Raw genomic sequence first — 25,819 nt, forward strand, 5'->3', positions numbered from 1 at the left:
ACTAGCGTTGTATCACTTATCACCACAAATTTATAGGTGTATAAACAGGTCACTTGACAGGGACAGATATAGTAATGTGCTACAGTCAAGTCACACTGCAAACCAGGTCTGATTTCCTCTACCTCTTGCTCTTTGATTAAGCAAGTGATTGTGGCCTAATGGTTGTTAAGTTACTACAACAACCTGAAGGTGCAGGGTTTGAGTCTCACATAATTGGCTAGGCTTAAAATGGCTCGCAAGGGCAGTTAGCTTAGTACTAATCTATAAAGCTTTTGCCTTAGCCTTGAAAATGTTATTTTAGGATCTTTTAAAGGAAAACTCCACCCTCTCCTATAGTTTAACTCAATCTTTAGGTTTCTTTTCTCCCTAAAATATGGTTCCAGCATTGTGTAGGTACCAGAAACCTGCTTGCACTTTTTAAAACTTGTATTTCCTTGCATTGGAGTGAAAGGAAGAGAAAGCCCACCTATGTTTTTTTTAAGCTCAACTTCTCACATACTTTGCAGACAAATTTGTCGCTGCCTCCATGACATATCATAGACACAGTTAAATCTGTAGTTATTTTTTGTGGTGGAGAGAATGGAAATGTATTTGAGAGGGAGACCACAGATAATAGTTTTAGAAATCACTACAATGACATTTAAGAACAAATATTGCATATAATGATGGACTAAATGAAGCACTGTCTATAAGTAGCGTATTGAAAATGAAATTGCATTGCGTATAAACTATAATACTGTTACCAGTATTGTATTAAGATGTTTTTAGTTTAGTTTTATTTTTGCTCTTGCTTAGTTCTAATTTGATTTGTGAACTGATCCACATTTATTACATTTTTTTCTAAGGGGTTTGAAAAGGTTTTAATAGCAGAATGTTATTTTAAGTCATTATTAAGATAGCAGTTTATGTGATCTAAGAGAGGTGGAAAGTGACTGAATGGAATACATTTTGAGGGAGGGCATATTGCTATATAAATGATGCATGAATAGTAGTTTTAAAACTCTGATGGAATCCTAGTAAATGAAGGGGACAAAAGCACTTAATGTTTGATTAATAAAGTAAAACACTGTCAACATCTAAGGGAGATCAAGACGATTGCAGATAAATCCACTAAGTATTAAAAAAACAAAATATGCAGTGAAAGCTAGATGCCTTATTCAGGATTTAGTGCTTTATTCTTACCAGGAACGTCATCAGAATCTAAAAGGGCTGCATGTGACACCCATGCAGTGGCCAAGTAATCAAGGAGCCTCAATCCTAACCACTAGCACCAGTGAGGGGCGTCTACATTGAGAGGATAACATGTACACACACAGTAAATTACAATTTCCCTTAAGAGCATACAGAGATCACAGTCAGTCTGGGGATGGTTTCTCCCTTTCTCTCTAGATCCCCAACAAGACTCCCCACTGGCACAGCTATAAGGTTCAGATCTCTGCTGAGGGGGTCAAGCCAAAACCTCCAGCACCCTCTCTGTCAAAGCAGTGCTTCTTGTCCCTGCCCAAGTACCTGACACATACACACTTTGAGATTTGAGTTATATACCAACACACAGACACTCCTGGGGAAGGCTGGCACAGGTTCTCCAGCTATGCCCCCTTCTGCCCACACTATATGGTAGTACCACCAGCCACTAACCGCCCTTATCAGCTACTATAAAGGCCCTTACCAAAGGTTGTCCAATTCTACTGTGCAATGTTATTATTATCATGTTAACACAGTACAGTTTCTGCCCCTGTCTCCTGCCTAGGAGTTCTACCATATAGTTACCATCACTGACCTTCCTTACCACCTTGTAGAGTCCCTCCCAAGCTTCCTGCAGATTGTTGTGTCTGACAGGAATGAGAGCCATTACCTGCTGCCCTACAGCACACTCTCTAGCTCAAGCATTCTTGTCATACCAGGCCGTTTTCTGTTGTTGGGCTTCTGCCAGGTTCTCCTGGGCCAAGCCCATGACTTCTCTGAGCCTTGTCCTGAGGTTTAGGACATATGCCACAACAGACTCCTGGTGAGATTCACACTTATCCTCCCATTCATCTCGAATTAAGTTTGGGGGCTTCCTCACCCTATGCCCATACAACAACTCAAAGGGTAAAAAAAACTGTGGATTCCTGGGGAGCCTCTTTGTAAGCAAAGAACAGATGGGGCAAATATTTGTCCCACTCCTTCTTAAACTATTCTGCAAATGTCTGTAGCATGGACTTGAGTGTAGAGTTTAACTTCTCGACAAGACCATTAGTCCAGGGATGGTAAAGGGTGGTCTTTAGGTGCTGCACCCAACAGTACTTCCACAGACAAGTCAGCAGGTCTGACATGAAATTGGCACCTCTGTCAGTCAGTATTACTTTTGGGAAACCCATGCTGCTGAAAATCTCTAACAAAGCATATACAGCCTTTTCTGCCTCAATGGAGGACAAAGCCACTGCCTCAGGTTACCTTGTAGCATAATCTAGTACCACTAAGATATACTTTTTCCCTGTGGAACTTGGGGTACTCAGAGGCCTCACAATATACATAGCTACCCATTGAAATGGCCCCTCAATCACAGGCAGAGGCATCAAAGGAGCTTTCACATTGTCTCCTGCCTTGCCTACATTTTGGCACTGCTCACAGGTCCTGCAGTACCCTGTTACATTTCTGGAAATCCCAGGCCAATAAAATTTCTGCATAATACATCTCTTTGTATGGTTTATACCCATATGACCTGCAAAGGGAATATCATGGGCTATGGCTAGAAGTGCCAGACGGTAGGCTCTAGGCACTATCAACTGCTGTATCCTCTCACCTTCTAGCCCTCCTTCAGGGGTCCACTCTCTATACAGTACCCCTTTGTCCCAATATACAGATTCCCCCTTCCCTTGAGAATCAGGTGCCTCACTAGCTACCTGTCTCAGGCCTTGCAATGTAGGGTCTGAGAGCTGAGCCTGTCTCAACTCTCTTTGTAACCCTTCCCAGGTCCCCTTCCACAGGGAGTCTGGTATCCTCTGACAGCGGTGCCTCACTGTCAGCCTGGGTACTACTACTCACCTCTGCCCTTGCAGTCAGTCTGTCCAAGGGACCATCAGTACCCACAAGCAGCTGTGGCTCACCTTCAGTCTCACTGCTACAGAGTAGCTCCCTCCCTGAAGTAACCACCTCACCAGTCCTGGCTGCAAGTATGCGGTCTATCTGGATCTCTGCCAGGCTGCCAGACCCACATGCTTGTCTCCAAGCCTGACTGCATGTAACTGCATTAACACACAGCCTTATCAAAATCCTTCCCTATCAGGACATCTGCAGTATGGTAGTTTGGTACCCCTGTTGTCTCAAGACAACCTACTATTGGCATTTTGTCATTCCCACTTACTGGCTCTCTCACCTTTTGTTCCCCACCTTGCCTCCATGGACATCTATATGTCACAAGGCCCCACTGGTTGCATTCAAAACATTTAACCCTAAGTCCTGGATATGTACCTGGACTAGTGGCGTCTCCTGCTACTTGCAGATTCTGTTGGGGCAGTCTGGGCTGCCCACCCTGGGTTCCCTTAGACCCATGAGCAGTACTTAATGTCCCCACCCTGTGCAGGGATGCCCAGCTTGCTAGGTATAGGTCTTCTTTCTTCCCTAATTCATCTGCAGTAGAGCATTGTCTATCAGCTAACCAGATCCTCATGTCCTTAGGCAAAGTGCCAAGGGCTTGTTCCCTCAACAGAAGGTCTGCCAGCCCTTCAAAAGTGGTGACCTGACATCCACTCACCCACCTATGAAAATAAGTGTTCATTTCACCAACATATTCACACACACTTTCATCTGCCTTGCATCTATGCTCACAAAATCTTTTCCTATAAGCTTCAGGTATTAGCTTAAAAATGATTGCAAACAGTTCTTTACAACATTATAGTTTAAAAAGTCAACATCAGATAGTTTGGACAGAACATTTACAGCTTTACCATGGAATAAGGGGGTCAGGAACCGTACCCAGAGCCTTTGGTCAGCATCATTCTGTTTACATCCCCTCTCAAACATATGAAAGAAACTATCAAAATGATCCCCCTCTGTAAACTGAGGAAGAAATGTACTGACCTTTGTTCCTTCTGGGGTTCAGTTACTGCCTACCCCATTACCTCCATTAACTCCTGCAAAGAGTCAGCATCTCTTTTTCATGTTGCCTCTGCCTCTCCTTCTCCTCAGCTTCCAGGCGTAGCAGTTTCTCATTCTCAGCCTACAGACATCACAGTTTATCATTTTTCTCACTGTCTAGACACCTCAGTCTCTCTGCTGCTTCTGTTTCCAAACACTTGACCTCCATCTCAAGTCTCTTTAGCTCCAGATGGATTTTTAATTCCTCTGTAGAAAGGTTGACCTGTCCATTCTCTGAGTGTTGTACATCTCCATGGCAAGTCCGATCGTCCTCCTGGTTGCTATTCTCGGATGCAGTTATAACTAAAGCTGCAATCATGTCTGCTTTAGTCAGGTTTTCTTTCACCAATCTTTTAGCCTGGCACATCTCAGCCAACTGGCTCTTTGTCAGCTTGCCATACTCCTCTGCTGACATGTGTGCCTGCTCTCCCTGACTAACTTAACTAACAAAAGAAATAAAACAATTGTGATCTGAACTCTGAATGTTCACTATGTGGCTGATTTAGACACAAAAACACCTTCAGTGATCACTGTGCACAAGCTATAGGAATTCACTATCCACGCCACTACAAGCCAATTAATATGTGATGTGGCTAACTCACCACTATCAACTAATTAATATCTGGCATGGATATCCCACCATTGCCAAACAATTACTATGTGACGCCCATGCTCTGGCCAAGTAATCAAAGAGCCTCAATCCTCACCACTAGCACCAGTGAGGGTCGTCCACATTGGGAGTATAACAAGTACACACAGTAAAGTACAATTTCCCTTAAGAGCACACAGAGATCACAGTCAGTCTGGGGCTGCTTTCTCCCTTTTTCTCCAGAACCCCAATAAGACTCCCCACTGGCACAACTATAGGTTCAGATCTCAGCCGAGTGGTCAAGCCAAACCTTCTAGCACCCTCTCTATCCAACCAGTGCTTCATGTCCCTGCCCAAGTAGCTGACATACACACTTTGAGATGTGAGTTATATACAAACACACAGGCACTCCTGGGAAAGGCTAGCACAGGTTCTCCAGCTATGCCCCCTTCTACCCAGACTATACAGTAGCACCACCTACCATCAACCACCCTTATCAGCTACTATAAAGACCCTTACAAAAGGGTGTCCAATTCTACTGTGCAATGTTATTATTATCCAAATGGTAAGTGTGACTGAGACTTGAAGGCTATTTAGGAGTGACTTATAAAGTATCACAAATACATGCAAGTATGCTAAGAGCTTAAATTATCTCTACACAAAAGAGCCACAGTTAAAAGGTTTAAATATATTTAATAATAAATAACAAAAACACAAGACAATACTTGTTAATGCAACACAGTGACATTAGAGAGTACAGAAATCACAGGAAATACTTTAAAATAACATAGTAGGACAGTATCACATAACTATAGAAAATATCTAAACTAATCTTACTGTATTTCTATCTGTTTCTAAAAGAAATCACTGTACCTAAATAACTCACTTATAGAACAAGTCAAATACTGGTGAGTTGTTAACAGGTCTGAAGACAAATACAAAATGCACTTCTTTCTTTCTGAGATAGTCCTTAAATTGATAATACACATTACTGCTGAGTCATTTCAGATTAAATCATTCTTGTCTATTCTGATTTAGTTTCCAAGCTAATAGTACTCAAAATTTAACATTTCTTCTGTGATCTGCACCTGTCAGGAAGCCACAGCAATAAAAGACACTTTACATGTGAAACCTAGTAATTATCTCCACCTTAATAACTTGGCATTTTGCTGGCTGGCTCAATGTAACAATGTTAGGGGATTGTGGTCTGTAACTACAGTGAATTTCCTTCCATATAGATAAGGCTGATGTTTCTGCAGTGCCCAGACTATGGACAGACATTTATTTTCTACAGCTGCATAGCATTCCTGCCTGGGTTGAACCCATGACTGAGATAAACCACTGGGTGCTCTTCCTTCTCTGAAAAAATCTGGCTAAGTACAGCCCCCACCCCACAGTTCAAAGCATCCACCTGCACAACAAATTATTTGCTGTAATCTGGACTGGTTAACACAGGGGGACCTTCCAAAGCTTCTTTAAGCTTCTGGAATACCTGCTCACATGCTGTGGTCCACACTACCTTATCTGGCCTGTTTTTCCTTGTCATGTCTGTGAGTGGAGCAGCTATGGTACTAAAACAGGGGATGAACTTTCTGTAGTACCCTGCTGTCCCTAAAAATGCCCACACCTGCTTTTTGGTAACAGATGCAGGCCATGCCTGAATGGCTTCCACTATGGCAGGTTCTGGCCTGATCTTACCACTCCACACTCTATGTCCTAGGTAGGAGACCTCTGCCATAACCACCTGAGATTTACTGGGCTTAATGGTCAGCTTTGCACTATGTAGTCTGCCCAGCACTTCCCCAAAATGCTGAAGGTGATCTTGCCAGGAATGGCTGTAGATGACAATATCATCTAGGTAAGCAAGGGCAAAATCTCCTGCTCCTGTTAGGATATGATCTACCAGCCTCTGGAAAGTCTCTGTGGCATTTTTCATCCCAAAGGGCATCTTTGTAAACTCATAAAAGCCAAAAGGAGTCACAAGGCTGACCTCTCTCTAGCACTGAGAGTCAAGGGCACCTGACAGTAACCCTTGGTAAGATCAATAGTGGTAAGATACTTAGCCCCACCCAGCTGCTCTATGGCCTCATCTGTCCTAGGCATGGGGTAAGCATCTGACTCTGTGTGACTATTTAATTTCCTGTAGTCCACACAGAACGTGGTGCTGCCATCCTTCTTTTGCACCAGCATCACTGGGGAGGCCCAGGGACTGTTGGACTCTTGAATTACCCCTAATTCCAACATTCCCTGTATCTCCTCCCTCAGAGTCTGTTTGACTCTCTCAGGCACCCTATAAGTGACCTGCCTTATAGGCCTTTGGGGTCCTGTATCCACCTGGTGCTGCACCAGGTGGGTGCACACTAGTTTCCCAGTGAACATGTCCCCAAACGCCTGTAATACTGCTTGGATTTCTCTAACCTGGGTAGGAGATAGCTTCTGGGACATTGCTAGCCCTTCCACTGAGGTGTCAGTCCTAGCCTCACATAGGAGATCAGTCACATGATTGCCATGAGACTCTTCCTGCAATCTACTGCAAATACTCAGCACAGGGGCCTCCCTATCATGGTAAGGTATTATCATGTCAACACAGTACAGTTTCTGCCCCTGCCTCCTGCCTAGGAGTTCTACCATATAGTTAACATCACTGACCTTCCTTAGCACCTTGTAGGGTCCCTCCCAAGCTTCCTGCAGCTTGTTGTGTCTGACAAGAATGAGAACCATTACCTGCTGCCCTACAGCATACTCTCTAGCTCAAGCATTCCTGTCATACCAAGCCTTTCTCTGTTGTTAGGCTTCTGCCAGGTTCTCCTGGGCCAAGCCCATGAGTTTCCTGAGCCTTGTCCTGAGGTTTAGGACATATGTCACAACAGACTCCTGGTGAGATTCACGCTTACCCTCCCACTTATCTCTGAGGCTTCCTCACCCTATGCCCATACAACTCAAAGGGTAAACAACCTGTGGATTCCTGGGGAACCATTCTGTAAGCAAACAACAGATGGAGCAAATATTTGTCCCACTCCCTTTTAAATTAGTCTGCAAATGTCTGTAGCATGGACTTGAGTGTAGAGTTTAACCTCTCAACAAGACCATTAGTCTGGAGATGGTAATGGGTGGTCATTAGGTGCTGCACCCGACAGTACTACCACAGACAAGTCAGCAGGTGTGACATGAAATTGGCACCTCTGTCAGTTAGTACTACTTTTGGGAAACATATGCTGCTGAAAAGCTCTAACAAAGCATTTACAGTCTTTTCTGCCTCAGTGGAGGACAAAACCACTGCCTCAGGTTACCTTGTAGCATAATCTAGTACCACTAGGATATAATTTTTCCCTGTGAAACATGGGGTACTCAGAGGCCTCACAATATCCATACCTAGCCTCTGAAATGGCTCCTCAATTTTAGGCAGAGGCATCAAAGGAGCTTTCACCTTGTCTCCTGCCTTGCCTACCTTTTGGCACTGCTCACAGGTCCTGCAGTACCCTGTTGCATCTCTGGAAATCCCAAGCCAATAAACGTTCTGCACAATATATCTCTTTGTATGGTTTATGCCCATATGACCTGCAAAGGGAATATCATGGGCTATGACTAAACATGCCAGACGGTAGGCTCTAGGCACTATCAACTGCTGTATCCTCTCACCTTCTAGCCCTCCTTCAGGGATCCACTCTCTATACAGTACCCCTTTGTCCCAGTATACAGATCCCCCCTTCCCTTGAGAATCAGGTGCCTCACTAGCTACCTGTCTCAGGCTTTGCAATGTGGGGTCTGAGAGCTGAGCCTGTCTCAACTCTCTTTGTAAGCCTTCCTAGCTCCCCTTCCACAGGAAGTCTGGTATCCTCTGACAGTGGTGCCTCACTGTCAGCCTGGGTACTACTACTCACCTTTGCCCTTGCAGTCAGTCTGTCCAAGGGACCATCAGTACCGACAAGCAGCTGTGGCTCACCTTCAGTCTCACTGCTACAGGACAGCTCCCTCTCTGAAGTAACCACCTCACCAGTTCTGACTGCAAGTATGCGGTCTATCTGGATCTCTGCCAGGCTGCCAGACCCACATGCTTGTCTCCAAGCCTGACTGCATGTAACTGCATTAACACACAGCCTTATCAAAATTCTTCCCTATCAGGACATCTGCAGTATGGTAGTTTGGTACCCCTGTTGTCTCAAGACAACCTACTATTGGCATTTTGTCATTTCCACTTACTGGCTCTCTCACCTTTTGTTCCCCACTATGCCTCAGTGGACATCTATATGTCACAAGGCCCCACTGGTTGCATTCAAAACATTTAACCCTAGGTCCTGGATATGTACCTGGACTAGTGGTTTCCCTGACTACTTGCAGATTCTGTTGGGGCAGTCTGGGCTGCCCACCATGTGTTCCCTTAGAACCATGAGCATTACTGGATGTCCCTTCCCTGTGCAGGGATGCCATGCTTGCTAGGTATATGTCTCCCTTCTTCCCCAACTCATCTGCAGTAGAGCATTTTCTATCAGCTAACCAGATCCTCATGTCCTCAGACAAAGTGCCAAGTGCTTGTTCCCCCAGCAAAATGTCTGCCAGCCCTTCAAAAGTGGTGACCTGATATCCACTCACCCACATATGAAAATAAATGTTCAGTTCACCAACATATTCATACACACTTTCATCTGCCTTGCGTTTATGCTCACAAAATCTTTTCCTATAAGCTTCAGGTGTTAGCTTAAAAAATTCTTGCAAGCAGTTCTTTACAACATTATAGTTTAAAAAGCCAACATCAGATAGTTTGGACAGAACATTTACAGCTTTACCATGGAATCAGGGGGTCAGGAACCGTACCCAGAGCCTTTGGTCAGCATCATTCTGTTTACATCCCCTCTCAAACATATGAAAGAAACTATCAAAATGATCCCCCTCTGTAAACTGAGGAAGGAATTTACTGACCTTTGTTCCTTCTGGGGTTCAGTTACTGCCTACCCCATTACCTCCATGACTCTGGTGAAGACGCAGCATCTCTTTTTCATGTTCATAGGTTCATAGGTTTATAGGTTCATACTAGGCTATCTGCCCTAGGGCATTTATAAGCTTAGCCAGAGTATGTTTGGCTTTCGCCACCCATTTTAAATTAATTTTGCTATGCCCTTTTTCGAGGTTAGTATACTGTGCCTCTGTCTAACAGTGACACAGAAGTGATACCCGGGGTAAACCTACAATCTCCCATCCACTCACCAAGATTCGTCTTGAAGAGAGTCAATGAGGGACTCTGCCTAACCTAGACTGGGATTTTATTCCAGAGTAAAGGGAGCCTCTGGGTTATGAATCTGTCCCTCCAGCATGTCCTATTTATTTCAGTGCTGAGATTCAAGTCTCTCGAGCATGTAGCTCTATAGGATTTGGATTTTTTGAGGTGCAGCATGTCCCTTAATTCCGGGTTGGACATGGCCTTATACGTCAGGCACAGGTCACCTCTGAGCAGGCGGTATGCCACTGAGTAGAGCTGGAGTTTCTTTAACCGGGCAGCATATGGCATCTGTTTGAGCCCTTTGATCCTCTTGGTGAGGTACTTTTGGGGTCTTTCCAGTTGCTGCAGGTGTTTGGTAAGGTACATCCCAAAAGGGGCATTGTACTCGATTATGGGCCTGATGAGGGATGAGTAAAGAGGCACGATGACCTCCCCTAATCTAGATGTGAATCCCTTCATGATTAGGTGGGCTATATAAAATGTTTTTCTAACCACTTTGGCCACGTGGTTGTCAAATGAGAGATTGATATCAACTTGGGTCCCTAGGTCCCTAATTACTTCTTCTGTACTTAATGGATTACCACCTATGTGGTAATTTGTGGCACTGTTTTTGCCAAAGGGGATGACTATACACTTTTTGGCGTTTAGCTTGAGGCCATGGCTCTGGCACCAGTCGTCTGTTTCTATGAGGCCCTTTTGGAGGATGCTTGTGTCGGCTGGAGAATCGATTATGCGACCCAGTTTGCAGTCATCTGTGAACTTGGTCAGCCACAGTCCTTCCATGTTGGCCTGTACCTCCGAGAAATATATACCAAACAAGAGAGGTCCCAGGACTGAGCCTTGTGGGACGCCACTTGTAACTGGTTTGGAGTCTGACATGGCTCCAGCAATTCTAACCATGTGGGTTCTGTCCTTGAGCCAGTTTGCAACCCATCTAGTGACATAGGGGTTTATATTTAAGCTGGTGAGCTTATCTACAATGCCCGAGTGGGGTATTGAATCGAAGGCTTTTGCGAGGTCCAGATAGGCTGTGTGGACCACCTTCCCTTCGTCAATGGCCTTGGTGACTGTTTCAAAGAAGTCAACCAGGTTTAAGAGGCAGGATCTGCCCTTAGCAAAGCCGAACTGGGTAGGATCCAGTGTCTGTAGGTCCCCAATATCTTTATTTATGAGGTCCATGATGATCTTTTCCATAGCTTTGCAGACCAAGCTAGTCAGGCTTAAGGGGCAATAGTTTCCAGGGTCCGTTGAGGCACCACCTTTGTGGAGAGGGACCACTGTTGCTGTACGCCACTCTTTGGGTACATATCCTGCAGTAAGGCTGAGATTGAACAGTAGTTTTATGTTTGGGTTTAGCTCTTCTTGGAGTTCATGTAGGACGCAGCCTGGGACAACATCTGGTCTCATTGATGCTGTGTTTTTTGCTTTGGAGAGGGCGGCTCCCACCTGAGCATCTGAGATGTCAGGGGGGCAGCACTCTGCTGGGATAGATATTTTCCCTTTTGGTGGGAGTTTGCGCTGAACCTGTCAGCTAGGATGTTGGCAATGTCTGTGGGTTCAGTGTATTTTTTGTCATTTTGGACTAATTCTGAGCATATCTGGGAATTCCCACCCATGTTCCTAACATAACTAAAGAAAGCCTTATGATTATCCTTAGTGTCCTGTGCAATTTTTCTCTCGAAGCTGGCCTTTGACGATTTTATGAGTGCCCTTAGTTTTTTGCTAATACTGATCAGAGATGCCTTCCCTTTTTGGGATTTTGCTCTATCATGTAGTAGCTTCCTCCTTCTATTGTATAGTTTGTTTATGGCTGGGGTCCAGCAGACAGGTCGTCTGCCTTTGGAGGATTGGGTCTTGGTTTTATTTGGGATTGCATGATCCATGCATCCCTGAAGGTGTTCATAGAATGCATTTATAAAGGATTCTGGTCTGGGCGTATTTTCCACAGGCCGGGGCTTTGAAGGATTCCACCTCGGTTTTGAGGAGTGTGAAATTTGCTTTAGAAGTTTTTCACTGTGGTTTTCTGGGCAGGGGGTGGGGTCGGGATGTGAATATCCAGTGAGATCAGTTTATGGTCTGATCTTACCAGTGAGGGATGCAGTTCTGGTCTGGAGCATAGAGTCCTCATGTTGGTGATGATCAGGTCCAGTATGTTTTCCCCTCTTGTGGGAGTGGTAACAAGTTGTTCCATAGCATTTGAGTTTATGAATTCTAGGAACCTTTGGGCAAGGGTGTTGGAGCTAGAGTAATGCTCCCAGTCTATGTTTGGGTAGTTAAAGTCGCCCAATATAATGGTGTTCGGAGAGACATTCATATTTTCCAGTGTTCTCAGGAAGGCCGAGTGGGGTTCCTGGGTTTGGGAGGGTGGTCTGTTGCAGGCTATAAACTGGAAGGCAGTTTTACCCACTGTTAGTTGCACATGGATAGTCTCTGATGCTTCGTGCTTTGCCACCAACCTGGAGGTGTGGGTATCTTTGATGAATATCGATACTCCCCTCCTTTTGTGGTTCAGTCCAAGTTTTGGGGCCGAAAAGCATGGTATGAGGTATAACCTGGTAGTGCTGGGGTGCTCTTGGAAGTCCTGAACCAGGTTTCTGTTGCTGCACAGATATCGATGTTCTCCATGCTAAGGAGAGTTTCGAGTGCGTGCATCTTGAGGTTTAGACTTCTGGCACTGAGTAGCATTACTCTTAGTTTCTTATCCCTTGTGATACCTATGGAGGTGGGTTTGTCTTTTGAGCCTTGCCTAAAAAAGGCACTATGGGGGTAGCAAGAGCCTTTGCCAATATCCAATAGCCCAGGGGTGACAGGTGCAAGACGTCCATAGCAAAGCATCGTGGCTTGTCGTGCATATCATCCCAAGCTGACAGGCATTGGATCCCCTTTGAATGACACCAATACTTAAGCCAATTGTTGAAATTGATCATCTTGTCTTCATATTGTGGCATCATTCTTGGTGAGGGTAAGATGCTTCTCAAGGTCAGGGTCATACCAGCCTGGGCTACATGCTCAGAGAGCTCCTCTATGTCTCTTTTCATGTAGTCCAGGGAGGTATGTCTCAGGTCATTCACACCAGCATGGACAATGACTGAGTCATATTTGTACTTGCCTTGGAGTGACCTGAGTGCTTGTGTTATGTGGCGGATCCTAGCACCAGACAGGCTGCTCACCGTGACCTTCTCCTTGTTCAGCCTGGTGGCGGGGCGTCAGTGTGCCTGACGATAGAGTCACCTATTACAAGTGTATCAGATGTGTTGTTTAGCCTTAAGGGCTGTGACTGTTCGGCACACTGGCTTTGTGAGATATGTGTTGCACGTGTTTTGTTTTGGGGTAGCGGTTGCTTGGGTGTCTGCTTTGGAGGTCTCTGCTGCTTAGGCAGATCTTTATTTAGAGCCTCCGAGTATGTTTTTGTGTAATTATGTGTTTGCTTTGCTGTCGTGGTAGGTCTATGTGAGACTGGAATTGTAGTGAGTGTGGTTTCCTTCTCCTCCTGACTGGTTATGCCAGTACTGAGTTGAGAGAACTTAGCCTCCAGTTTGGCTATATGGTTGCATCTCTCAAATGTGTTGGAATTTGTTGGGAGGAGGAGAGGGTTGTCTGTGTACATGAGGCAGTTGTAACATTGCCTCAAGATTCCCATATTCACCAGCTGGACCAGAGGAGATTGACAAGTGACCTTTGGACATGCTAGAATAATATTGGGAATTCCTTTATAATTGAAAACAAGGGCCAATGGGGAGTGAGGGTGTAGTGCTTTTAATTTTTAGTGCTGACTTATAATTGCTTTAGTGAGCAAGTGCCAGGTAACAAGTGCAATGTGTTACAGGTAACTTAAATGCAAAAACGACAAACAGTAACTTTCTTTCAAGCGAAGCAAGGAAATAAGTACAGTAAGCAATGCAGATATCACTAGGGATCCACAGAAGTGCCGAGAAGCCGCGTTTCAGGTGGAATTAGCATTCCAGGGAAATAACAAGCATACAAACAAAGCTAGATTCAGCAGGCCTGGATTTAGTCTATGCTACAGCAAATAAGGTGTACCAATTTCAGTACAGATACAGATACAGATACAGTTCAAATATTCAGGCACTATAGTCCTTTAACCAGAAATTCCCAGCTCAGAAGGGCAGAGTCCAGCCTCTGCCTCTCCTTCTCCTCAGCTTCCAGGTGTAGCAGTTTCTCATTCTCAGCCTACAGACATCACAGTTTATCATTTTTCTCACTGTCTAGACACCTCACTCTCTCTGCTGCTTCTATTTCCAAACACTTGACCTCCATCTCAAGTCTCTTTAGCTCCAGATGGATTTTTAATTCCTCTGTAGAAAGGTTGACCTGTCCATTCTCTGAGTGTTGTACATCTCCATGGCAAGTCTGATCATCCTCCTGGTTGCTACTATTGGATGCAACTATAACTAAAGCTGCCATAATGTCTGCTTTAGTCAGGTTTTCTTGCACCAGTCTTTTAGCCTGGCACATCCTAGCCAACTGGCTCTTTGTCAGCTTGCCTGCTCTCCCTGACTAACTAAGCTAACAAAAGAAATAAAACAATTGTGATCTGAACTCTGAATGTTCACTGCATGGCTAATTTAGACACAAAAACACCTTCAGTGATCACTGTACACAAGCTATAGGAATTCACTATCCACGCCACTACAAGCCAATTAATATGTGATGTGGCTAACTCACCACTATCAACTAATTATTATCTGATGTGGTATCCCACCACTGCCAAACAATTAATATGTGATGTCCGTGCACTGGCCCAGTAATCAAGGAGCCTCAATCCTCACCACTAATACTAGTGAGGGGCGTCCACATTGGGAGTATAACAAGTACACACACAGTATAGTACAATTTCCCTTAAGAGCACACAGAGATCACAGTCATTCTGGGGCTGGTTTCTCCCTTTTTCTCCAGATCCCCAATAAGACTCCCCACTGGCACAAATATAGGGTTCAGATCTCAGCCGAGTGGTCAAACCAAACCCTCCAGCACCCTCTCTGTCCAACCAGTACTTTGTATCCCTGTCCAAGTAGCAGACACACACACTTTGAGATTTGAGTTATATACAAACAAATAGACACTCCTGGGGAAGGCTAGCACAGGTTCTCTAGCTATGACCCTTCTGCTCAGACTATAAGGTAGTACCACCTGCCATCAACCACCCTTATCAGCTACTATAAAGGCCCTTACCAAAGGGTGTCCAATTCTTCTGTGCAATGTTATTGTTATCCAAATGGCAAGTGTGTGTGACTGAGACTTGAAGGCTATTAAGAGTGACCTATAAAGTATCACCAGTACATACAATTATGCTAAGAGCTTAAATTATCTCTACACAAAAGAGCCACAGTTAAAAAGTTTAAATATATTTAATAATAAATAATAAAAACACAAGACAATACTTATTAACTCAACACAGTGACATTAGAGATTTCAGAAATTACAGGAAATGCTTTAAAATAACATAGTAGGACAGAATCCCATAAATATAGAAAACATCTAAACTAATCTTACTGTATTTCTCTCTGTTTCTAAAAGAAATCACTGTACCTAAATAACGTACTTACAGAGCAAGGCAAATACTGGTGAGTTGTTAACAGGTCTGAAGACAAATACAAAATGCACTTCTTTCATTCTGAGATAGTCCTTAAATTGACAATACACATTACTGCTGAGTCATTTCAGATTAAATCATTCTTGTCTCTTCTAATTTAGTTTCCAGACTAACAGAACTCAAAAGTTAACATTTATTTGTGATCTGCACCTGCCAGGAAGCCACAGCAATAAAAGACACTTTACATGTGAAACCTAGTAATTATCTTTGCCTTAAGACAATAGAAATAATTTCCATCTGCAGACATCCTGTTTCCTAGCTTGAGATCACACACAGTTGTAAAATTCTTTACATATCAGCTTTCTTCCAGCAGGGTGCACTGTGGTTACATTTTTGAAGCTCAGCACATAACACGGTTTTCTTACATTTGTGAAACTAGCCTGTGGATCATATTAATATTTACAATGACATAGCATTATTTACAAAATTTTATCTAGCCGGACTGGCAGCTTCAGTTTATCACACTGCACACATCACTTCCTTATATACAGGCCTCGTTAAAGGTACAGTGTAATGAATTCATAAACAAGTGAATAAGTACAAGAGCAAGTGAGCAAAAACAACTTCTGTCCACAAACGTGTATTTGCATCAAATGATTGTCCACTATTATTGCCTTGTATAAAAGTTAGTATAAATAAAGAAAATAAACTTTAAAAACATATACCTATTTCAGATGGAGAGAGGGGTAATCTTATAGAACTTAGAGAATTAAAATGTCTGTTACGATTAAATGCCACTGATCCACCTGGCTTGAATGACATGACATCAATTCACTCAGTACTTAAAATTAAAATGTCAAATTATTAAAAACACTCAGTACTGCATTTATTAGACATGTATTAACACATTACTCAGAGAAATTTTAAATATTTTAAACAAGGTAATGTCCTGATTTTGCAATACTATTTATTATTTATTATTCCTTATATGCACACATATTGTTTACATTATTTTAGGGGCATGGCACAGCATGTTTTTCAAACACTCTACTGAAAGAGGTATATGTTTTTAAAGTTTATTTTCTTTATTTACACTAATGTTTATATAAGGCAATAACAGTGGACTATCATTTGATGTAAGGACATGTTTGTGGGCAGACTTTGTTTTTGTTCACTTGTTTATGCATTTATTACACTGTACCTTTAAGGAGGCCTGTATATAAGGGAATGATATATTCAGCCCTTTTAGATTCTGATGGAGTTCTGGGTATAAACGAAGTGCTAAATCCTGAATAAAGCATTTGACTTTCACTGCTCATTTTGTTTTGTTTTTTCATTCTTGGTGGATTTGCCTGCAGCCATCTTGGTCTACCTCAAAGTTTGATGGCATTTTGCATTTGGTTATTGGTCTTTTACTTCATCTGTTGTCTTTTTGCAGTTTTGATTAATAAAGTGGTGTTTGCCATGATCCTAGTTTTTTTTATTTTCCAAACCAACTCTTCAATGGTTCTCTGACTACCTATTTGAAAAAAATAATTTCTGTCAAATGGCCCTCTTCTCTGCCTCGCTCCTTTTCTCGTACTCCGTGGCACAAGATGCGTTCAACTCAGTTGAACTGTGGTTACATCAAAACCAATGTTTACTTAATTCTAAAAAGACTAAACTACTACTATTTTTCCCAAAGTCCCATGCCAATGCTAAGAGTAACTTCCACAGTACCTCTCTAAATAAAACAGCTATTGAAGTAAGTACTTATACCAAATTGCTTGGAGTTACCATAGATGACAACTTAAAGTGTGATCTTCACTTACAAAGCTGTTTTAAAAACCCATGAAAAGCAAGATCTGCTATATAGTGCACAAATATTCCTTACTAACTCTTATCTTTTACTGTCTCTCCTCTATGGCTCACACGAGATTTGCAGCCGACTGCCACATATAGCATATCATTACTCTGCACTATGTGCTATCAAATGGTTACACTCACCCCCCCCACCCCCCAGTTGTGGGCTCACTGTGGATCTTAGTTGAAATTGGACAGTAAAATATGTCTGTCTGTAGAATAGCTGACAGTTTCAAAACTAAATGTCTTGTCTGAAAGTGGTTAAAAAGACTAAGGGTGGTTGAGTCTCTATCTTCATTAAGAACAGGCACACCTCCAGACTGATTTGCCAGCATGACACACTGGAAGTGACAGTTGGCAAGACACCCATCCAAGTTATAGCCAGCTATAGACCCCCCTCCATGACTCAGGACACCCAGTCCTCCTACCTGGAACTACTTAACTCCATCGAGGTACCCCTAATACCCTGATCCTTGGTGACTTCAACTACCCCACCATAGACTGGGTGAACTATTCCTGCACTAATGCACTCACCCAATGATTCCTTCACTTCATCAGTTCTAAAGCACTAGACCAGCTTGTCTCATCCACCACAAGGGGAGATAACATTCTGGACTTGTTCTCACCAACATAGGTGATCACTACACCACTCCCATAGTATGTTCTTCCCTGGTGAGATCAGATAATTGGTCTGTCTCATTCATAGTTTCTACCCCCCCCAGCCATAACCAGGCTAAAAAACTTCTCAGAAGCTGAGTACAACCTCCTAAGGGAGGGTATCAGTAGCTTAACACCACCTCCACCCCCTCAGAGGATGCAGACAACAATGCTGAACAGTACACCAATGCAGTATACAAGCACCTGTACAATTGTATGGACTTAGCCATACCCAACAGAACTAAAACCTGCTCCTTATGGAAACATAAACCTGCCTGGTGGTCATCTTCTATCAACAGGCTTTACAACAAAAGGTTGAAACTGTTGTCCAAGGGCAAAAAGGAACAAATTCCAAATTGTAAAAACTCCATCCTTAGCCTCCCCAAGCAAATTAGATCACTAGTGAAAACCTCCAAAGCCAATTATGAATTGAAACTAGCCTCCAAAACAAAGGGAAATGACAAAGCCTTCTTCAGTTACGTCAGGAACTTCGATGGCAAAGCCGAGGTTTGTTCCAAATTAGTACATAACAGTACTTGCACTGATCCTGTTGACTTAGCCATCCTGCTAAACCTGCTAACAGATAGGTTCTGTGCAAACTTCACCTCCCTGCCCCTCAAAGGCCCATTCAACATCCCTGATACTTGTCCCAAGCACCTCACATCTCCATAGATCATGTGTTAAAGGCCCTATCCAAGGTAATGAACACAGCTTCCATGGGAACTGATAGTATCCCAGCCTGTATTCTGCACCATCTCCAACAAGAACTAGCTTCATCACTGAGTACCCTGTTCAACCACAGTCTAAGTACAGGCTTAATTCCAGCAGAGTGGAGAATTGCCACTGTCATCCCTTTGCACAAAGGTGGTGCCACTACTGACCCTGGAAACTATCACCTCATTAGCTTGACAAGTTTGATCTGTAAAGCCATGGAGCATATTATAATGGATCTCATAAACAAGGACATAGGCAATCTCCAAGGACTTGACCCCACCCAGTTTGAATTCGTCAAGGACAGATCTTGCCTATTGAACCTGGTTGACTTCTTTGAGGCTATCACCAAGGCTCTGGATGAGTGAAAGTCAGTACATACAGCTTACCTTGACTTGGTCAAGGCCTTTGACACAATCCCCCACTCGGGCATCATCGAATAGCTAACAAAACTTGGTGTAAATCCCTATCTGATCAGGTGGGTGGCCAACTGGCTCACAGATAGGACCCACAAGGTCAAAATATGTGCCTCCACCTCTGACAGCAAACCTGTCACTAGTTGTTCACCAGGGATCTGTCCCAGGTGTTTGACATCTACTTCTCAGAGGTCCAGGAAAAGACAAAAGGCCTGTGGCTGTCCAAGTTTGCAGATGACTGTAAGTTAGGTGCTTTCCTTGACTCCCCAAATGATGTTGACATACTGAAAGAGGGTCTCACAACAACAAATGACTGGTGCCAAAGTCATGGCCTCAAGTGAAATGCAAAAAATGGATTATTATACCATTTGGCAAAAAAACGGCCCCTACTGGTTACCACATCAACGGTAACTCCCTAAGCACACAACCTGTGGTGAGAGACCTGGGTACTCAGATTGAAAACAATCTCACATTCGACTATCATGTAGCGGCAGTGGTCAGAAAAGCCTTTTACTTGGTTCATCTCATAAGTAAAGGGATTTCATCCAGAAAAAAGGAGGTTATCACCTCTCTGTACTTCTCCCCCATTAGGCCAATAATTGAGTATAATGCCCCATTTGGTATGTACCTCTCTAAACATCTGCACCAACTGGAAAGGCCACAGAAATACCTCACAAATAAATCCATGGCGTCCAACACCTGTCCTATGCAGACAGGCTCAAATCACTATCAGTCTGCTCGATATTGTACAAATTGCGCAGAGGTGATTTGTATTTTGCCTACAAGGCAGTCTCGGACCCTGCTTTACTAGAGATGCTCCATATCCATTAGTTTAACTCCTCCCACATTACCTGCTTGAAAGGCCTAAATCTAATATGCAACATGAACAAAACCTGTTGGAGAGACAGGTTTGTCTCCCAGGGGCTGCCCCGTCTCTTGAGTAGACTTCCCATACATGTCAAACAGAGTACCTCACTGACCCTCTTCAAGCGCAAACTTGATGAGTGGATGGGAAACCACAAATTTGTCTTAGGGGTTCCAGCTGTTTCCCTCATTGACAGCGGTGACAGGTGCTCACTGAGGTTTCTTTTTTGGGGTAAACTCTTGACTAAGCTTGTAAGGGTCCCAAGGCCATTAGCCTAGTAACCTCCTATGAACCAATGATCCTATGATCCTATGCACCTATGAAGGGAATAGTTACCGGCCTAAAAGTAAATGTATTTCAGGATGACAGGCAACATGGACATACAGTTAATCAAGCATATCTTTCTAGTTCCTTTTTGACGTTGTGCCTGTTGATTATCAAGCCATTCCAAAATGGACTCAGATCATTTGCTGCTCTGTATGAGGGACTAGACAAAGGTACCATATGGGATTAGAGGCACCCAAAACAGCCATCATACAAGTAGCCATGGGTGTTGCTTGTACCCTTTCCAGCATCTTGGCAATTGATTGTGCTGTCATAGCCCTAATTCTACCCTTGGGGGGAGAAAGTGACCTGTTTCACTGTGGGAACCCACTATGCATTCCCTCTTGAGAGATTTTTAAAGTCTACCTCCAAACAACACCATGTTGTGGCAAAACCCCATCTTCCCAGGATGCTGTATGTGATTCCACCCTTCCCACATGGAATTGTAGCAGCTTGTATCTCTGCTGTGTCCCTCCATCCCTCCCAGAATGGGTCTGCCTGCCTTCCTCTACCAGTGCTGATATAAGCCTGAGCCGCTAATTGTTGGGTCACCTGGGCCATAATCAGGGCTTTATCCCTCTATGCTACCAGTGCTTAAGCTGACCAGACCTGATCTACAACAAGTATAACAAGGTCACTAGTGCACAGCAGATGGACTCCTTAGCATCAGACATATTCCTGGATGTCATCAGAGGTCTTGACAGTTGTCAGATTAGAGGCTGAAAGCAAAGTTAAAAAAATTAGGGAACCCAGGAAATGTATATATGTGGAGAAGCACATAAGCACAGTTGTAGAACTCAGGGATTATAGGTTCATAGGTTCATAGGTTCATAGGTTCATACTAGGCTATCTGCCCTAGGGCATTTATAAGCCTAGCCAGAGTGTGTTTGGCTTTCACCACCCATTTTAAATAAATTTTGCTATGCCCTTTTTCGAGGTTAGTATACTTTGCCTCTGTCTAACAGTGACACAGAAGTGATACCCGGGGTAAACCTACATTCTCCCATCCACTCATCAAGATTCCTCTTGAAGAGAGTCAATGAGGGACTCTGCCTAACCTGGACTGGGATTTTATTCCAGAGTGAAGGGAGCCTCTGGGTTATGAATCTGTCCCTCCAGCATGTCCTATTTATTTCAGTGTTGAGGTTCAAGTCTCTCGAGCGCGTAGCTCGATGGGATTTGGATTTTCTGAGGTGTAGCATGTCCATTAATTCCAGGTTGGTCATGGCTTTATACGTCAGGCACAGATCGCCTTTGAGCAGGCGGTATGCCACTGAGTAGAGCTGGAGTTTCTTTAACCGGGCAGCATATGGCATCTGTTTGAGCCCTTTGATCCTCTTGGTGAGGTACTTTTGGGGTCTTTCCAGTTGCTGCAGGTGTCTGGTAAGGTACATCCCAAAAGGAGCATTGTACTCAATTATGGGTCTGATGAGGGATGAATAAAGAGGCACGATGACCTCCCCTGATCTAGATGTGAATCCCTTCATGATTAGGTGGGCTATATAAAATGTTCTTCTAACCACTTTGGCCACATGGTTGTCAAATGAGAGATTGCTATCAACTTGGGTCCCCAGGTCCCTAATTATTTCTTCTGTACTTAATGGATTACCACCTATGTGGTAATTTGTGGGCACTTTGTTTTTGCCAAAGGCGATGACTATACACTTTTTGGCGTTTAGCTTGAGGCCATGGCTCTGGCACCAGTTGTCTGTTTCTATGAGGCCCTTTTGGAGGATGCTTGTGTTGGCTGGAGAGTCGATTATGGCGCCCAGTTTGCAGTCATCTGCGAACTTGGTCAGCCACAGTCCTTCCGTGTTGGCCTGTACCTCCGAGAAATATATACTGAACAAGAGAGGTCCCAGGACTGAGCCTTGTGGGATGCCACTTGTAACTGGTTTGGAGTCTGACATGGCTCCAGCAATTCTAACCATGTGGGTTCTGTCCTTGAGCCAGTTTGCAACCCATCTAGTGACATAGGGGTTTATATTTAAGCTGGTGAGCTTATCTATAATGCCAGTGAGGTATTGTATCGAAGGCTTTTCGAGGTCCAGGTAGGCTATGTGGACCACCTTCCCTTGTCAATGGCCTTGGTGACTGTTTCAAAGAAATTGACCAGGTTTAAGAGGCAGGATCTGCCCTTAACAAAGCCGAACTGGGTAGGATCCAGTGTCTGTAGGTCCCCAATATCTTTATTTATGAGGTCCATGATGATCCTTTCCATAGCTTTGCAGACCAAGCTAGTCAGGCTTATGGGGCAATAGTTTCCAGGATCCATTGAGGCACCACCTTTGTGGAGAGGGACCACTGTTGCTGTACGCCACTCTTTGGGTACATATCCTGTAGTAAGGCTGAGACTGAACAGTAGTTTTATGTTTGGGTTTAGCTCTTCTTGGAGTTCATGTAGGACGCAGCCTGGGACACCGTCTGGTCCCATTGATGCTGTGTTTTTTGCTTGGGAGAGGGCGGCTCTTACCTGAGCATCTGAGATGTCAGGGGGGCAGCACTCTGCTGGGATAGATATTTGCCCTTTTGGTGGGGGGGAGTTTGCGCTGAACCTGTCAGCTAGGATGTTGGCAATGTCTGTGGGTTCGGTGTATTTTTTGTCATTTTGGACTAATTCTGAGCATATCTGGGAATTCCCACCCAGGTTCCTAACATAACTAAAGAAAGCCTTGTGATTATCCTTAGTATCCTGTGCAATTTTTCTCTTGAAGCTGGCCTTAGATGATTTTATGAGTGCCCGTAGTTTTTTGCTAATACTGATCAGAGATGCCTTCCCTTTTTGGGATTTTGCTCTATCATGTAGTAGCTTCCTCCTTCTATTGTATAGTTTGTTTATGGCTGGGGTCCACCAGACAGGACGTCTGCATTTGGAGGATTGGGTCTTGCTTTTATTTGGGATTGCATGATCCATGCATTCCTGAAGGTGTTCATAGAATGTGTTTATAAAGGATTCTGCGGTCTGGGCCATATTTTCCACAGGCCTGGGGGCTTTGAAGGATTCCACCTCAGTTTTGAGGAGTGTGAAATTTGCTTTAGAGAAGTTTTTCACTGTGGTTTTCTGGGCAGGGGTTGGGGACGGGATGTGAATATCCAGTGAGATTAGTTTATGGTCTGATCTTACCAGTGAGGGATACAGTTCTGGTCTGGAGCATAGAGTCCCCATGTTGGTGATGATCAGGTCCAGTATGTTTTACCCTCTTGTGGGAGTGGTAACAAGTTGTTCCATAGCATTTGAGTTTATAAATTCTAGGAACCTTTGGGCTAGGGTGTTGGAGCTAGAGTAATGCTCCCAGTCTATGTTTGGGTAGTTGAAGTTGCCCAATATAATGGTGTTTGGAGAGACCTTCATATTTTCCAGTGTTCTCAGGAAGGCCGAGTGGGGTTCCTGGGTTTGGGAGGGTGGTCTGTAGCAGGCTATAAACTGGAAGGCCATTTTATCCACTGTTAGTTGCACATGGATAGTCTCTGATGCTTCGTGTTGTGCCACCAACCTGGAGGTGTGGGTATCTTTGACGAATATTGATACTCCCCCTCCTTTTGTGGTTTGGTCCAAGTTTTGGGGCCGAAAAGCATGGTATGAGGTATAACCTGGTAGTGCTGGGGTGCTGTCGGAAGCCTTGAACCAGGTTTCTGTTACTGCACAGGTATCGATGTTCTCCATGCTAAGGAGAGTTTCCACTGCATGCATCTTGAGGTTTAGACTTCTGGTGTTGAGTAGCATTACTCTTAGTTTCTTATCCCTTGTGATACCTATGGAGGTGGGATTGTCTTTTGAGCCTTGCCTAAAAAAGGCACTATGGGGGTAGCAAGAGTCTTTGCCAATATCCGAAAGCCCAGGGGTGACAGGTGCAAGCCGTCCCTAGCGAAGCATCGTGGCTTGTCGAGCATGTCATCCCAGGCTGACAGAAATTGGATCCCCTTTGAATGACACCAATACTTAAGCCAATTATTAAAATTGATCATCTTGTCTTCATATTGTGGCATCATTCTTGGTGAGGGTAAGATGCTACTCAAGGTCAGGGTCATACCGGCCTGTGCTACATGCTCAGAGAGCTCCTCTATGTCTCTTTTCATGTAGTCCAGGGTGGCACGTCTCAGGTCATTCACACCAGCATGGACAATGACTGAGTCATATTTGTACTTGCCTTGGAGTGACCTGAGTGCTTGTGTTATGTGGCGGATCCTAGCACCCGATTATAATGAAAGGCAGAAAAAATAATGATCAGTGTGGTAGCAAAGGGTCAGTGCTTGAAATGGTCGTCATCAGAATACATATTTTTGAAGCTGTGGCTCTGTAGTTGAAGGCTACTGTTTAGCAGTGATATTAATCTAGGACTGACAGAGAATATAGGGAAGACAATTACAGTCCGAGTTCAAGTTTGTTAAATGGCCAGAGATGTGGAAGCTGAGTTTCAGTGTTAAGAAATGCAATGTTTAGTGCCACGAAAGAAAGAAATAATCTGATGAAAAAATCAAATACTATGACTCATGTGAGATCATGTAGGAAGCTACAAAGGCTAACTGAATCCCAAAGTTCATTACTGAGATGTGGTTTCACCCAGTAAAAAGTAACACTGCCATTTTACAAGGTTCTGATGCTACCTCACCAGCACTATTGTGAGGAGGTCTTGAGGCCATACCATAAAAGGAAGGCACAGTGTACTTTACAGCACCTGACAACAAAGATGATGCAGGAAATGGTGAGACTGGTGTATGAAAAAAAGATTCCTGGGGTCATTCATACTTGAGAATAGTAAAGTGGAGAGGGTAGACGTATGGTAATCCAAACCCCTTTGTTAGTTAAAAGAATGGTAGAATGGAGCTGGTAAAGCCAACAGAAGAAGAAATAGAAAATGGCATGAGTGGGAGTCGCGGGATGCCGGGTCCTGGACTAACGTGAGGCAGCATCATTTCCTGAGAAGGCTGCAGACCAGCTCAAATACTTTCCCAAATAAGGTGAACCGACCTTCAAGTGGGGATGAAATCCACATGTTAAAAGGGAGGGTAACGATGAGGAGGAGGAGGAGGGGTGGCACAAGCACGTTTTCTGAGGGGAGACAAACCAGACATCTGCTCAATGGGTTTAATTAGTACAGCTGACTAAATTTGACAGCTATTAGCTTTCTTCTGCTAGAATGTTATTGGTTTGTATAACAGCATGTTACATAAGTCCAGAAATACCACGTTTGTTCTGTGTTGCATTCATTTACAAATGTCCAGTTTGCAGTGATTTAAAAAAAAATGGTGTTTTTCCCACCACCAAGTCAAATTTGTTAATTAACAGTCACAAATAAAATGTTTTGTCTGCTAAGCCTGTGACAGCTCAAGTCATATTATCAACAATGTCCATTAAGGGCAAAAAAAAAATCTTTCCTGAAGCCTTCTAAATAAAAGTGAGATCTCTCGAATAATACAGGCTAGTGTTTATATAAATACAAACTAAAAACGATTCAACAGCCCTAGTACACACACACACACACACACACACACACACACACACACACACACACACACACACACACAC

This window comes from Protopterus annectens, chromosome 14.part0 (assembly GCF_019279795.1).
Source record: "Protopterus annectens isolate FY-2018-M chromosome 14.part0, PAN1.0, whole genome shotgun sequence".
NCBI classification, from domain to species: Eukaryota; Metazoa; Chordata; order Ceratodontiformes; family Protopteridae; genus Protopterus; species Protopterus annectens.